The following is a 14,110-nucleotide window of genomic DNA, read 5'->3' as shown; positions in this document are numbered from 1 at the left end:
AAAATCTCACAACATGCCAAAGAAAAGAAGAAAAAGCAACCAAATAAACATTGCATTCCCCTTTGTTTTCGACAATGTTTACATGAAGAACTTGGTCAGGGCAATCAACAAACAATGACTAAGAGCGGAGATGAGTCATGTCAACTCAAAGATGACTATGAAAACTTGATGTCATCATGGAATAAGAGAACACCAACTCAGAGATGACTATGAAAGCTTGATGTCATCACAGAATAAGAAAACACCAACTCAGAGATGACTCTATGAAAGCTCAACATCATGAGAAAGACAATGCCAGTGAGTCATCACCTGATGATGACTTTCTCATTCTAAAAGGGTTTAAAAGGAAAGCCCCAACAAGAGAAAGACAGTCAGAGAGTGCTGTTAGGAGTTCAGTCAGAGATGGGGACACAGTGAGTTAGAGAAAGTGCGGTCAGAGAAGAGGCACAGTGCAGTTAGAGAAAGTTCAGTCAGAAAGGAGATACAGCAGCAGTCAGAAAAAGGCAGTCAGAGTGAGGACACGATCCCGTTAGAAGGACAGTTAGAAAAGAACAGCGAAATAGTCAGCAATTGTGGATACCGCTCCAACCCGAGAAGGAGTGGCTTAAGAGAAGACAACACAAAACGAGCAAGAACCAGACGAAGTGCAGTGAACACCAGAAACCTCCGCAGTCTTGGCCGTCAAGTCAACGTCACAAGAGAAGACATCTTGTTTATCTGGTATGTTGTGAGTCGCGTAAGTTCGAAATACCCCCCTGTTAGGTACCCCCTTCGTTGAATAGATAAGAATAGGCAAATTTCCAAATTCGGTTTTTATAACTCTGTTCCAAACTTTTGTTTATGTTAATAAATGTCCTTAAATTGGTTATATCTGACTCTGCATTCTTTCTCCTGAGAGGCTCATTCCTGGACTTCAGAGTGACTCTTACCCTCGCGCCTTAATCATCCATTTTATCTCAAACGGTGGTGTGTCCGATAAAACACACCTGGTGGCAGGACTCTACCTAAAAAAGCATTTAATAAACCTTTTACGGCCCCCGATCCCCACACTTTCGAAAGCAAAGTTTTGAACAAATACAATATTAATAGAGAGGTTGCGGCGCAAGTTCATACGTTACTTGTACACGGCAAGCAGAAGTATACGGTTTACGTTTTAACTCCAAGAGAAAATCATTGCGGCACACGTTCAACAAACGTCTAGTCACTAGACTCTAGACCAGTGTTTTTCAACCGGGTGCCACGGCACCTTAGGGTGCCACAACGCCACGATTGGGGTGTTGCAAAGTTTAAAACCTTTAGGCATTTTCATGGAAATTTACTTAAGTGTAGTTCAAGATAACTCATTGTCAGTTCTATTTTGCTACGAGATATCTAGTAAGCAAAGAAACTATGACTAATCGCATGTTAACGCAACGTTCTACGCTACGTGTACGCACGACTTGTCACGAGTTCGCCCAACCCACATTGCTTGGCCTTCACGTTTCCAGTCCCAGTACCAGGCCAACCACCAGAGAAGAACGACGTGGACACTTGTGTCTTGTATATACTTTAAAAAGCGTTGCATTGTACTTTGAAAAGCGCGTGGTTTCAATCACAAAGTAGGTGCATATTACAGTATTTTCATAGTATTCAAAAGCAATAATGACAAATACACAATTTTTATCATTTTTTTAATTTAAATTTTCTAAATTAATATAAAAAAGATAAGAAAAAAGTAATGAAATATTTATTTTAGATATGCATAAAAATAGTATAAAAAACGTAACAAAAATTGTTTATCAATAAAATAATAATATAAAATGATGATACATTTGATAATAAAACTATATTTAAAAAACAATAGCGAGACTATTATTTTACATGTAGGTATTTCGACAAAATTCAATGAAACTTAAATTTTGATTTTGAACACGTAGAAACACTTTTGCGTTGCACGTAATATTTGTTTTCGCAAAAAATTCATCTGGCCCATTAGTTCCTCCCCTTATTCAGATTCTAGATCCGCCGCTGGTCAAGGGTGTTACGATTTGTTATTTTTCAATTAGGTGTGCCACTCAATGAAAAAGGTTGAAAAACACTGCTCTAGACACTTGTGCACGTTCGAAACATCACGTGACTCAGAAAAGGTTGCGCATTGACTCACTGGAAATTTGTTCAAAAAATGGCGGATACATTTAACATCGAGTGTTACCAGCGAAGGTAAATAAACAAATTTAACTATTTTAAAGTATTTATAGGATGTTTAATAATACTAAATAATTATTTTTAATCAGCGTGGTGTCTCCTACCGTACGATCGGACTACCTCATACTTTTGTGGAGGGAAGTAGTGGCTTATGTAAATTCGAAAGCAGGTCGGAAAACTAACTTTTAGAAAAATTTACAAACGTATTACGCTGTTTATGGTAGAAGATGCCATGGAATAACAAATCTACCTTAAGATAAGCTATTATGAAGGCAAACATGTGTAAATTCTACATCACTTGCTAAAAAATTGAATAATTAAATAATTTCTGGATTAAAATCGTCTTTTTCTTTACAATATTATTCTTAAATGATTAAATAATCATTATTTTAATAAAATAAGTCATAATTTTAACCCAAACACACAAAAATGAAGACGTTTAAGCCGATGGTCTACTCGCCAAGCTAGACGTAGNTAATTAAATAATTTCTGGATTAAAATCGTCTTTTTCTTTACAATATTATTCTTAAATGATTAAATAATCATTATTTTAATAAAATAAGTCATAATTTTAACCCAAACACACAAAAATGAAGACGTTTAAGCCGATGGTCTACTCGCCAAGCTAGACGTAGCGACCGCCATTATCGACCGTCCAGAATTGTCGGATGGCGGAGCTCGACGATCTGCCATTCACGTTTTGGGGCTGAAAATGACGGTCACAACCTCTATAATATCAATTTTGTGTCTGTCATTCCAAAAATTTCACCTTTCCGAAATTTTCCAAATGTTTCTGATGATTTTCCATTCACGTAGAAGTTGTTTAACCAATGAGCCTTTTTCTGGATAAGTTAACATTTTGTTGTACAGTACATCAACTTTACCAATGCTTTGAGTGAAAAGAATTCATCGAGACATCTACAGTATGCTTTTATAAGACAGTCTAATTTACATTTCTTTTGTATTTATTCGTAGTAACGCTAATATCTCCAAAGAAACTAATTTACTATACATAACTAATTTTCATTAAATAAATGTTTTAAAGTTTTTACAGACTTATCCAATGTTTTCAGTGTACAGTGTTCAATACAACATTAAAAGCATGCATAATTAGTTAATGTGCATATCAATGAAATTTATGCAATTACAGAACCTGTTTAATATATTACTGTTAATGCTTCTTATGAAACTGTGCTATTTTCTTTTAACATATCGTTACACATTTTGTGTTCATATGTTACACTTCTCAATTTCAGGAGCCCTGAGAATACGGTGTGAAGGGTACTTGCCATCTGAAAGTAGATCTAGTTACTTTCTCACTTTAAGAAAAAATGTCAATAAAAATTAATTATACAAAATTACCCTAAGAGGAAATCTTTTTGTTACAAAGAAGAACCCTCCGACTGAAAGTCTTAATGAAACTTTACCAAATCGTTTCATGAAATCCAGTATCTTGACAAAAGAAAAATCATTATTCATGTTTTATCTTAATGAAATGTAGCAAACATTTACTTACGTTTAACTTAAGTTCGAGATGTAAATTTCCAGTGGTAAATCTTCGAATATCTTGAAAGGAATTCTGCATCTATTCAATTAAAAATACATTAAAATATAACAAATTTTTTACATCACTAAATTTACTGTTTAACTTTCGGAACATAAATAAACTTGTATAGTTTATAAGAGTGTATATTACTCGCCCTATAATCGACTTTTTGTGTATGGATTTCTGACCTCGAGCATTAATCGCGCCTAGTTTCGTTTCATGGGATAGGGCATCACCAAGTGGGTTTAGAGCTATAAGGAAGATGCCTTCCAAGCAAAACTTTTACCGGATACCGTCTCTATTTAGATATTCGAAGAATAATCCAAAACTTTTACGTCACCAATTTATCTGTGAGAAGCGAATCTACAACCAAGTACCAGTGTTCAGTAGTGAATTCATTCGTTGGTCAATAAGCGGGCCATTAAAATCGTTTGTGGGTACGGGCTAAGCACAAAATGGAGTGACCGATCAGGAGAGGTATTGGATAAGATTTGACACATTCTGGACAGATTGCCCGTTAAAAATTGTTACAACGTTACCAGTCCCACATTCTTTATAAAATTATACTGTACATCTAAATTGAAATTCAGAAACTTACGGCAAAAGTGAATGAACTCAGCAACAAACCATAAAATATACATTCAACTGTAACTAAAACGACAGCTCCTAATACTACATATCGTAATTCGTCATTCATATGCAAGAATAGAATCATGTAATAACAAAAACTTGTTTCTGATGTAAGAGTAAAGTAGAATGCTACAAATGGGTAATTCATTTTACTGTTCAGTTGTTCAACAACTTCCCACAGAGCGGCATGTTTATTAATTAGGTCTTTCAGTTTACGTTTTAAGTTATAATCATTCATTTTTATCGACGACAATTCTTCTGATATATTCAAGAAGCCTCTCTTTATAATCCACAGGAACATTCCTCCTAAACAAATTAAAGACATAATAATTCCACAAGAAATAATTGTCAGCAATCCGGCTTCTATACTGCAATACAAGGCTTCAAAATTGTACAATTCTTGTGATCTCAAATTAGGAAACATGTAGAAGACGTTTAGTAACTGAAAACAAACGATGAACAATGAAAAAGCACAAATTAATTTCGTCTGAAAACTATGAATAAAAGACTGAATTTCTTTAATTTCACTTTTCTGAAAGCATAGAACTTGTTTTGAATGTATTACAGGATCTAGTTTGCTACTTCTGAAAGAAAAAATAAGAAAATTGCAAGTTAGCATAAGAAGTATTAGTGCCAACTTAACCAGTATTACACCAGTTTTAAGAAATTTAAACCATCCTCTGCATAAAGCAAAATCTTTCACGTATGGAATTACGTTCAACCAAAAAATTATAAGATGCTCCCATAGTAGTAGCTGAATTAACCATAAATAAGCAAGTTTTATGAAATTACGCAAAGAATTTCTATGTTTGTGAGTCTCGCATTGACAAGTAGAAAATGGGTCGATTCCAAAAATGAATGCTGTATCCAAGCAAGGCTTCAAGAAGAATTTTAAGCAGTTAATTGACACAGGTCTGTTATTCATAATTCTTCGCTAATCGCTAATAACTGTATAAATTGTTAATTAAACCGACATTCCTTGTAAGATCAAAGTAGACGATGCTATACAGCTGTGAATACTTAGGTAATAATGCTATTATACATAATACGCAGTAACTTATATAACAACATGAATCAATACGGATCGAATTGCACGATGAACACAATGCCTTTCATTCTATAATTCTAAATTTAGAATATACCTATTAGGACATTTTAGTATTTTCCATTCATTTTTCTCTTATTTTGTATGTAATAAGAAAAATTCATCGATTTTTATTACATTATATGCGAAATTTTCCCAATTCTTACCACACTACTACTACCATAGTGGTATGTAATGTAAAATGGCTACGTTATGTAAGAAATACTAACGATACCGACATTACCACGTAATTTTATAAATTATATATATTTTAATTTTTAAATAAAAATGCAGCTTATAAATATAGGCTAATACCACTATATACTACCACTGTAACGGTACATTGCTTGAAAGTTATTTAACAGTGATCATTAATTTAAATTACTGCATTAAATTCTATTAACTATACAGTGGGTAATCGGTTAACGAATCCGTTCTAAGAATTTGTTTGCTATCCGAAATGTTTGTTAACCGATTATGGATTTACCATCGTTTTTATGGAAATTTGATCAATTTGTTCTGGCGATACCAAAAAATAAAAAAATATATACTTTCTTATTACGTTTATTTATATGTAATAATAAAAATACATACTGTATATACAATTTATTAATCATGTTTTTTTTTTTGTTCGTGGGGGTTAAAGAATCTGTCTAATGTCTATTGCTTTACTGTCTTCTTCAGAATTTTCATAAGTAATTAATAGCATTTTAATTGTAGAGATCCCTAAGCATCAACCTGGTTTGGATGCCATTCTAAGACCATTGTTCTGGCATCCTCTCACTTCTTCAAAGATCTTTAATGGCAGATATCGGCATTAAACGTCTTTTTTAGAAGAAAACATATCTCGCCGAGTTTCTTGGTGTTTTCATTCGAGTTCTTGGCGTTCTTCTGTTGTCAAATCAGTTTCAGGTTCCATTATGAGCCTTTCAATGTTCTTTATTTCTCAGATGTGATTTTTGTTAGTCCTTTGGCTGCTTGGGTCTTCTCGATTATACAGTATATTTCTTAGATAAGATTGAACTGCGTCATACTGTAGAACTGTTCAAGCCATACTGACCAGCAACATCAGACATCTTTTACCCACTTTCTACCTTTGGTATTATATTCTCATCTTTTGAAAATAAAAACCGACACAAAACTTAACATGTGCCGCTCGACAGTCTTGCGTATACTATAAAAGAATTGTTTCTGTCAGAAAAATAAAACGCTGGAATTACAAGAGAGAGTTTCAAAGTTCGGAGGAATACTATCCGATCGGTATATAACGGGTTGAGCGTCGATGTCGACGTTTCCCGCGCTCCGAGAAGTTTAGAATTGTTGCCTGAAGAGAAGGGAAGACCAATCGATATTCGTTATTTTATGTCGCTTCTTCTTGAGTTTGTTCTGTGAGGTGTTCGTTGTCCAAACATACAAATCTTTCGCGAAACTGTTCGTTATCCGAACTGTTCGTTAACTGATCATCCACTGTATTTTACTGAATGAAGTACAGTGATACTACAGGTTTCGAATGCCTCGCTTTTCGAACAATTTAGTTTTCGAACAAAATTTAGAACGCCTTTATTTGTCTCGATTGCCGTACGCTACATCGGTTGTCGAACGAGCTACTCGGCAAGGACTAGGCACAGATTAGAGAGACAAAGATTATCAACTTCATATACAGGGTGATTCAAAAGTCACAGAAATTTAAAAAATAATAATAACTCGCGAACTATTTACTGTGAAATGATGCAGTTTTTACGTAAATGCTTAGAAAGAAACGGGATCTTTTTAGGTGTAATAAAAATTTTAGTACCAAAATAGTTACATTTGTTGCCATAGATGGCGCTTGATAAGATTACAAGTTGTAAAGTTGTAAAGTTGTTATTAGAGCTTACACTAAGAAGATTTTTATTTTTTTATTCTTACTTTAACAAATTTACAAATGATTTCAGTTTTATACAGCGCTATCTATGACAAAAACTGTAACTATCATGGTACTAATATTTTTACTACATTTAAAAAATTTCGCTTCTTTCTAAGCATTTCTGTGAAAACCGCATAATCTTACTGTAAATAGTTTGTAAGTTATTATTATTTATTTTTAAATTTCTGTGACTTTTGAATCGCTCCGTTCTTCCTGAGTTAAAGAAAGTCGACTGCCACGTAGAGTTTTTCGGGTTTTCTCCACGTGTATATCGCCTAAACAGGGGCCAATTTCCCTTAAAAAGACCTCCCCGAAGGCATACCCCTAGGCAGATCGCCCAAGTGTTGCGTTGCGATAACTTAAGAAACAAACAAAAGTTTTACTGCTCTCACCAATAGACACCAATTGAAAATACTGATATTGAAAAATATTTTATTTTTTCTAATGTTAGCACTAGTAAACTGTTTAATTCGCAGCCGAATATCAAATGGTGATCTGCCTACGAACCTTCCGCGAAAAACTGACCAAATATTTAAACTCGTCACCCTCGAAAACCACTTAAATTATATTTTATGCAGGCGGGTAACTTCGTATTATGTAATCTTCCTATTCGAATGCAACTATAAAGCTGGTAGGATAGAAAGAAAGGGCTGTTGCAGATTTAGGTTGAAGTTAATTCGACCAACAGTAGTAGTTGTAGTCCTCTTGGGAGAAAGAATGGTCAACGACTTCTCATTAATGCTATCTACTATTAATATTTGAAAAGTCATTCGTGTTGGATACCTAGACTAACCTTAACGTCTGAAAGACTTGATATAAGACTTGTTTAAATAAAAATATCTTATAAAAATGCTACAAAAATTTCTTTTATGTGGTCTGGTAAAAAAACTGATGAAACCAGATTTAAAAAGTGAATGTCAGAAAAAACAGCCAAGTAAAGTCAATTTTCTAAACTTGTGGCGTAAGAATATTATAAGAGGATTTGAAGTGAAGACTCAACATGTGATTAAAGTGCACAGTACATAGACTACAACTACAGGAAATGTCAAATGAAGAAATGCTACCATGATAATAAATAGAAAAAAATAAACATCGGCACAGAAAAAAAAAACTTCTAGCTATACTCTGTGCTTTAAAATCGTTGTACGTACTGTACATTTATTTGGCTGAAATTTAGAAGATCTTAAGCAGTAGTAGTGAAAGACGTTTGGAGCTATGGGTTCATGAGTTACTAAGAAGTCATGAAATCAGAGGAGAGGGATGAAAAATCCAGGTTTCGTGGTAGTTAAGCAAATCCTTGTAAATATCGCGTTTATCGAAAAATTACTAAAATTGGTTTGGTTTATTTCGTTATGGCAACGCGATACGTGAGCGATCTGCCAAGAAGGATGCATCTTGGAGAGAGTTTTATATAAAGCTATTTCCAATTTAAATATTACTAACGTTAAGAAAAAACAGAGAACGTGGTCAGCCGTTGGCCATGTGCGAATCCCACGACAGACTACCGGTTGTTCGGTGGTTTTATCCACTCGGTGTACTTATTGGGCTGCAATTTCAAAAAAAAATTGTAGATCTATAAATTTCCACTGTCGTCCATTCGTCTCCTTGATAGATGAAAGTCGAGATCAGACATGGAAATCGTAAAAGAAAGTAAACCAGATTAATTTAACTATATATGAACTTTGCGAGTCACGTTACTTCAATTCAAAAGTTTTTCCCTAAACGGAGTTAGATACATAACTCTATTACGTGGGTAAAACACTGCTACATTCCAGGCAGGCAAGTGCTATGTGCAATCATTCTAAGTAATGGGATAATGACGCATCTATTTAGCGCTATATTATTGTCGCAGTAATTCGGTGAATGTAATATATATATTTTTTGTAAGAATTATATTTAGTTAAGTATTTTTTAAAAAATTTGTAATAGCTGGCGCTATATGTAAAGCTATCGATCAAATGTAGACAGAAATTAATCGATACATAGAAATCCAATCGATAATTTGCAGTGAGATGTACGGTATTTTCTAACGACAGATTGAGACAGATTGCTACGAAATCTAGCAGTTACTGCCAGATTTCGTAGCAATTGGTCGCACTGCCTAGTGAAAAAACAAACAAACATCCTCATTTATGTATATAGATAAACATAGAAGTGAAAAAATAAATTATAGAAATAAACACATTTAATGTGTTTAGATTAAATTTAATTGTGTATTGTATAATTTGACAATTTATTTTGGCCTTTTCACCTTCATCTTTTAGAGGAAATTTTCTATTTATACGATAGGATTAAATCATATAGCTTTAAAATATTAAATTTTGTTCTTTTATTAAATGTTCTGGAATTTTTATCCATAAATTACCTAATTACGATAAATGTCTCCGAATACCGTTTCATAATTACGATAACCTTAGTTATCATATAGAAAATTAATTTATTAAATTTTCAATAGCGTAATGCTAAAATAACTAATAAATAATGTAACAAAAGAATTTTTTATGGTTGTAAAATCATTCATATTTGATTGAAAAAATAAACGTAGTTTAACATCCGAAGAGAAAATATCAATTGACATTCCTTCGACACAACGATAATCCAAAATAAAAACAATATAAATCAAGTGATATAAATGAATATGTCAATAGTATATTTAAAATCAATGTATTTATGCATATATTAAAGTCATTTAATTTTAATTGTTGCAGATTTTAGAAGAGTTGGTTGTATTTACGTCATTTAACATTCATACATTTCATTTTAAACCAATAGAAATAACTGAGATAAATTAAAACCATTTTGCATTGTGTCATTAAAGTAGTAGAATAAAATTGCATCCAACATACTTTATGCGAATGAAAAAAATCCAAAAACAGCAAAAAAACAATTTTAAAATGTAACAAAATTAGCATGTTTTTAAGGAAAATCGATCATTTTTAAGTAAAAAGGGCAATTTTAAAAAATTGCCTCATTGGCATAGTTTGAGTTAGGGTATTCATGCTACCGTTTAAAAAAGTAATTTCTAATTAAATCAAAGGACGTTTATTATGCCATGAGACTCATTTTTAAAAAATCGGAAAATATTACAGTAATCCTAACGAAGTAAACAAAAATATATAAATCAGAAACGAACAAATATTTATTGTGACAACGTCTCAACTCCCGGCTGAAATTTTAATCATATTTTAGTTTATTTAATTCAAAATACATACTCTCAATCTAAAAGAAGTAGAGTCTTGTCCCTTTTTCCTAATGACAAAGAAGTCCTTACGCGTGTCTATTTTGGACACATAAACGGACCCTTTTGCTAAACGGAATTTATACATTTAAATAAGATGTTTAATATTTACTCTTAACGCTTCTTATGAAACTGTGCTATTTTCATTTAATATATCGTTACATATTTTGTGTTCATATTTTACACTTCTCAATTTCAGGAGTCCTGAGAACACGGTGTGAAGGGTACTTGCCATCTGAAAGTAGATCTTGTTACTTTCTCACTTTAGAGAACAGTGAATAAAAATTAATTATATAAAATTACCCTAAGAGGAAATCTTTTTGTTACAAAGAAGAACCCTCCGATTGAAAGTCTTAATGAAACTTTACTAAATCGTTTCATGAAATTCAGTATCTTAAAAAAGAGAAAAACCATTATTCGTATTTAACTTCATGAAATCATACAAACTTTAGTTACTTACGTTTAACTTAAGTTTGAGATGTAAATTTTCAGTGGTAAATCTTCGAATGTCTTGAAAGGAATTCTGCATCTATTCAATTAAAAATACGTTAAAATATAACAAATTTCTTACATCATTAAATTTACTGTTTAACTTTTGGAACTTAAATAAAGTTGTTTAGCTTTTAAGGCATTATATTTCATTCTCCATAATCCACTTTTTCAAAGTATGGCTTTTTGGCCATGGACATTAATTGCGTCTGGTTTAGTTTTATGGAATAGGGCAACACCAAGTGGGTTTACAACTATTGGAAGATGCCTCCTGGGAAGAACTTTTACCAGAAATTGTTTTTTCTTATGTATATAGAAGTAAAATCCAAAATTTTTACGTGACCAATTCATCTGTGAGAAGCAAATCTGCAACCAATTACCAGTGTTCAGTAGTGCATTTATTCGGTTGATCAGTAAGCGAGCCTTTTAAATCATATTGTTTGTAAATTTAAGCTAGGCACGAAATACAATGGCTGGGTGGTATTGGATCAGGCTTGACATATTCTGGACAGATTGCCCATTTAAAATTGCTACAGAGTTGCTACTCCTATATTAGATTTCTAGCCTCTTAGAAAGTGGATTAATCCTTTACCTTCTTTTAAAAAGTCTTTTTTAGGATTGATACTTTTAAATATACCAAATACGTTTAATTTAAAGTCTGTATTAATTATTCACGTATACGCATGATGGCATATTACGTCGGTGAACAGGTTAGATTACAAAATCTTTAATAATAATTTTTACAAAATCAGGTACGGCTCTCTATGACAATATATAACAGAATGAACACTTAAAATGCATTTCGGACTATACGTCCCTCTTTTAGTTAGTGTTCAACAAAAGGTAAATTTATACAAAATGTAAATAAAATGAATTCTAAATAATACAAATATACATTAAATGGCCGATTTAAAATTGAAATAAAATGATGTTTGACAATGAGCGTGATGTTTAACAAATGTAAAATTTTTCAAGAACATCACTTTTTCTACTTTTTATATTTTTTATGTTTGTATAAATGTACATTTTGTTTAACACTAACTTGAAGAAGAACGTATACTCCGAATGCTTTTTAAGTGTTTATTGTGTAATATATGTAATATATTGTCATAGAAAGCCGTACCTGATTGTAAAAAGTATCGTTAAAGATATTGTAATCTAACCTGTTCACCGGTGTGATAAGCCCTCAGGTATATACGTGTATAATTAATACAGACTATGAATAAAACATCATCAAGGGCTAAAAGCAATAGATTATTCAATTAAATACAAAACGTGGCTTCTGAATGTCTTGATAAATTTTGGTCGAAAATTTTTACTGAAAGCACCCTACCTCTTTATTAATGTAGTTTCATTTTGCTTTTCGTATATTCAGTAATATAAGTAAAAAATGTCATGGCGCTGCTCAGTAGTTAAATGTTATACGCTCGTTACTAAGGATTAAATGTGAGTAATGAGCATTTAACATAAGTTTACTAAGTGAGGATAACGTTCATGCGTAATCCACATGCATGCCAAACGTAAAAATGTTTACCATAAAAATTTAGCTCTTGAAAAACTTTATAAAATTATGAATTTAAATTGAGATTGAAAAACTTACGGCAAAAGTGAATGAGCTCAGCAACAAACCATAAAATATACATGCAACTGTAACTAAAACGACAGCTCCTAATACGATATATCGTAATTCGTCATTCATATGCAAGAATAGAATCATGTAATAAGAAAAACTTGTTCCTGATGTAAGAGTAAAATAGAATGCTACAAATGGGTAATTCATTTTACTGTTCAGCTGTTCAACAACTTCCCACAGAGCGGCATGTTTATTAATCAGGTCTTTCAGTTTACGTTTTAAGTTATAATCATTCATTTTTATCGAAGACAATTCTTCTGATATATTCAAGAAGCCTCTTCTTGTAATCCACAGAAATATTCCTCCTAAACAAACTAAAGACATAAGAATTCCACAAGAAATAATTGTCAGCAATCCGGCTTCTATACTGCAATACAAAGCTTCGCCATTGTACAATTCTTGTGATTTCAAATTAGGGAATATGTAGAAGACGTTTAGTAATTGAAAGCAAACGATGAACAATGAAAAAGCACAGATTAATTTCGAATGAAAACTATGAATAAAAGACTGAATTACTTTTATTTCACTTTTCTGAAAACATAGAACTTGTTTTGAATGTATTACTGGATCTAGTTTGCTACTTCTAAAATATAAAACAAGAATATTGCATAAAAGCGTAAAAAGTGTGAGTACGAACTTAAACAGCGTGACACCAGTTTTAAGAAATTTAAACCATCCTCTGCATAATGAGAAATTTTTCACGTATGGAATTAGCTGAATCCACAAAAGTGTAAAATGTTCCCATAGTAGTATCTGAATTAACCATAAATAAGCAAGTTTTAAGAAATTACGCAAAGAATTTCTATGTTTGTGAGTCTCGCATTGACAAGTAGAAAATGGGTCGATTCCAAAAATGAATGCTATATCCAAGCAAGGCTTCAAGAAGAATTTTAAGCAGTTAATTGACACAGGTCTGTTAGTCATAATTCTTCGCTAATAACTATATAAATTGTTAATTAAACCGGCATTCAATGTAAGATCAAAGTAGACGATGCTATACAGCTATGAATACTTGGGTAATAATGCTATTATACATAATACGCAGTAACTTATATAACAACATGAATCAATACGGATCGAATTGCACAATGAACACAATGCCTTTCCTTCTATAATTTTAAATTTAGAATATACCTATTAATGCATATTAGTATCTGCCATTCATTTTTCTCTTATTTTGTAAGTAAAGAAAGAAATTCATCGATTTTTCTTACATTGTAAGCGAAATTTTCCCAATTATTGCCACACTACTACTAACATGGTGGTATGTAATGTAAAATGGCTACGTTATGTAAGAGATATTAACGATAGCGACATCAACTTGTAATTATTTTAAATTATATATATTTTAATTTTCCCTAATTTCGTAATATTGCTACTCTTTTCCATACTTATTTAAC

At 32.2% G+C, this 14,110-nt stretch overlaps 1 long non-coding RNA gene across 1 annotated transcript; it reads right to left on the bottom strand.

The window, feature by feature from the left end:
- Positions 1-3,335: 3,335 nt before the first annotated feature.
- LOC111631545 lies at positions 3,336-14,081 on the bottom strand. Its single transcript, XR_002757719.1, has 7 exons — positions 13,925-14,081; positions 11,049-11,117; positions 10,892-10,981; positions 10,563-10,823; positions 3,701-3,769; positions 3,547-3,636; positions 3,336-3,476 (listed from the first exon to the last, which is right to left on the bottom strand). It is a non-coding gene; the product is annotated as an uncharacterized LOC111631545 (long non-coding RNA).
- Between the last annotated feature and the right edge of the window lie 29 nt (positions 14,082-14,110).

The sequence above is a fragment of the Centruroides sculpturatus genome, unplaced genomic scaffold, assembly GCF_000671375.1.
Source record: "Centruroides sculpturatus isolate CEXI.00-Female unplaced genomic scaffold, Cexi_2.0 scaffold712, whole genome shotgun sequence".
NCBI classification, from domain to species: domain Eukaryota; kingdom Metazoa; phylum Arthropoda; class Arachnida; order Scorpiones; family Buthidae; genus Centruroides; species Centruroides sculpturatus.
This window is presented reverse-complemented; position numbering and strand designations above follow the sequence as displayed.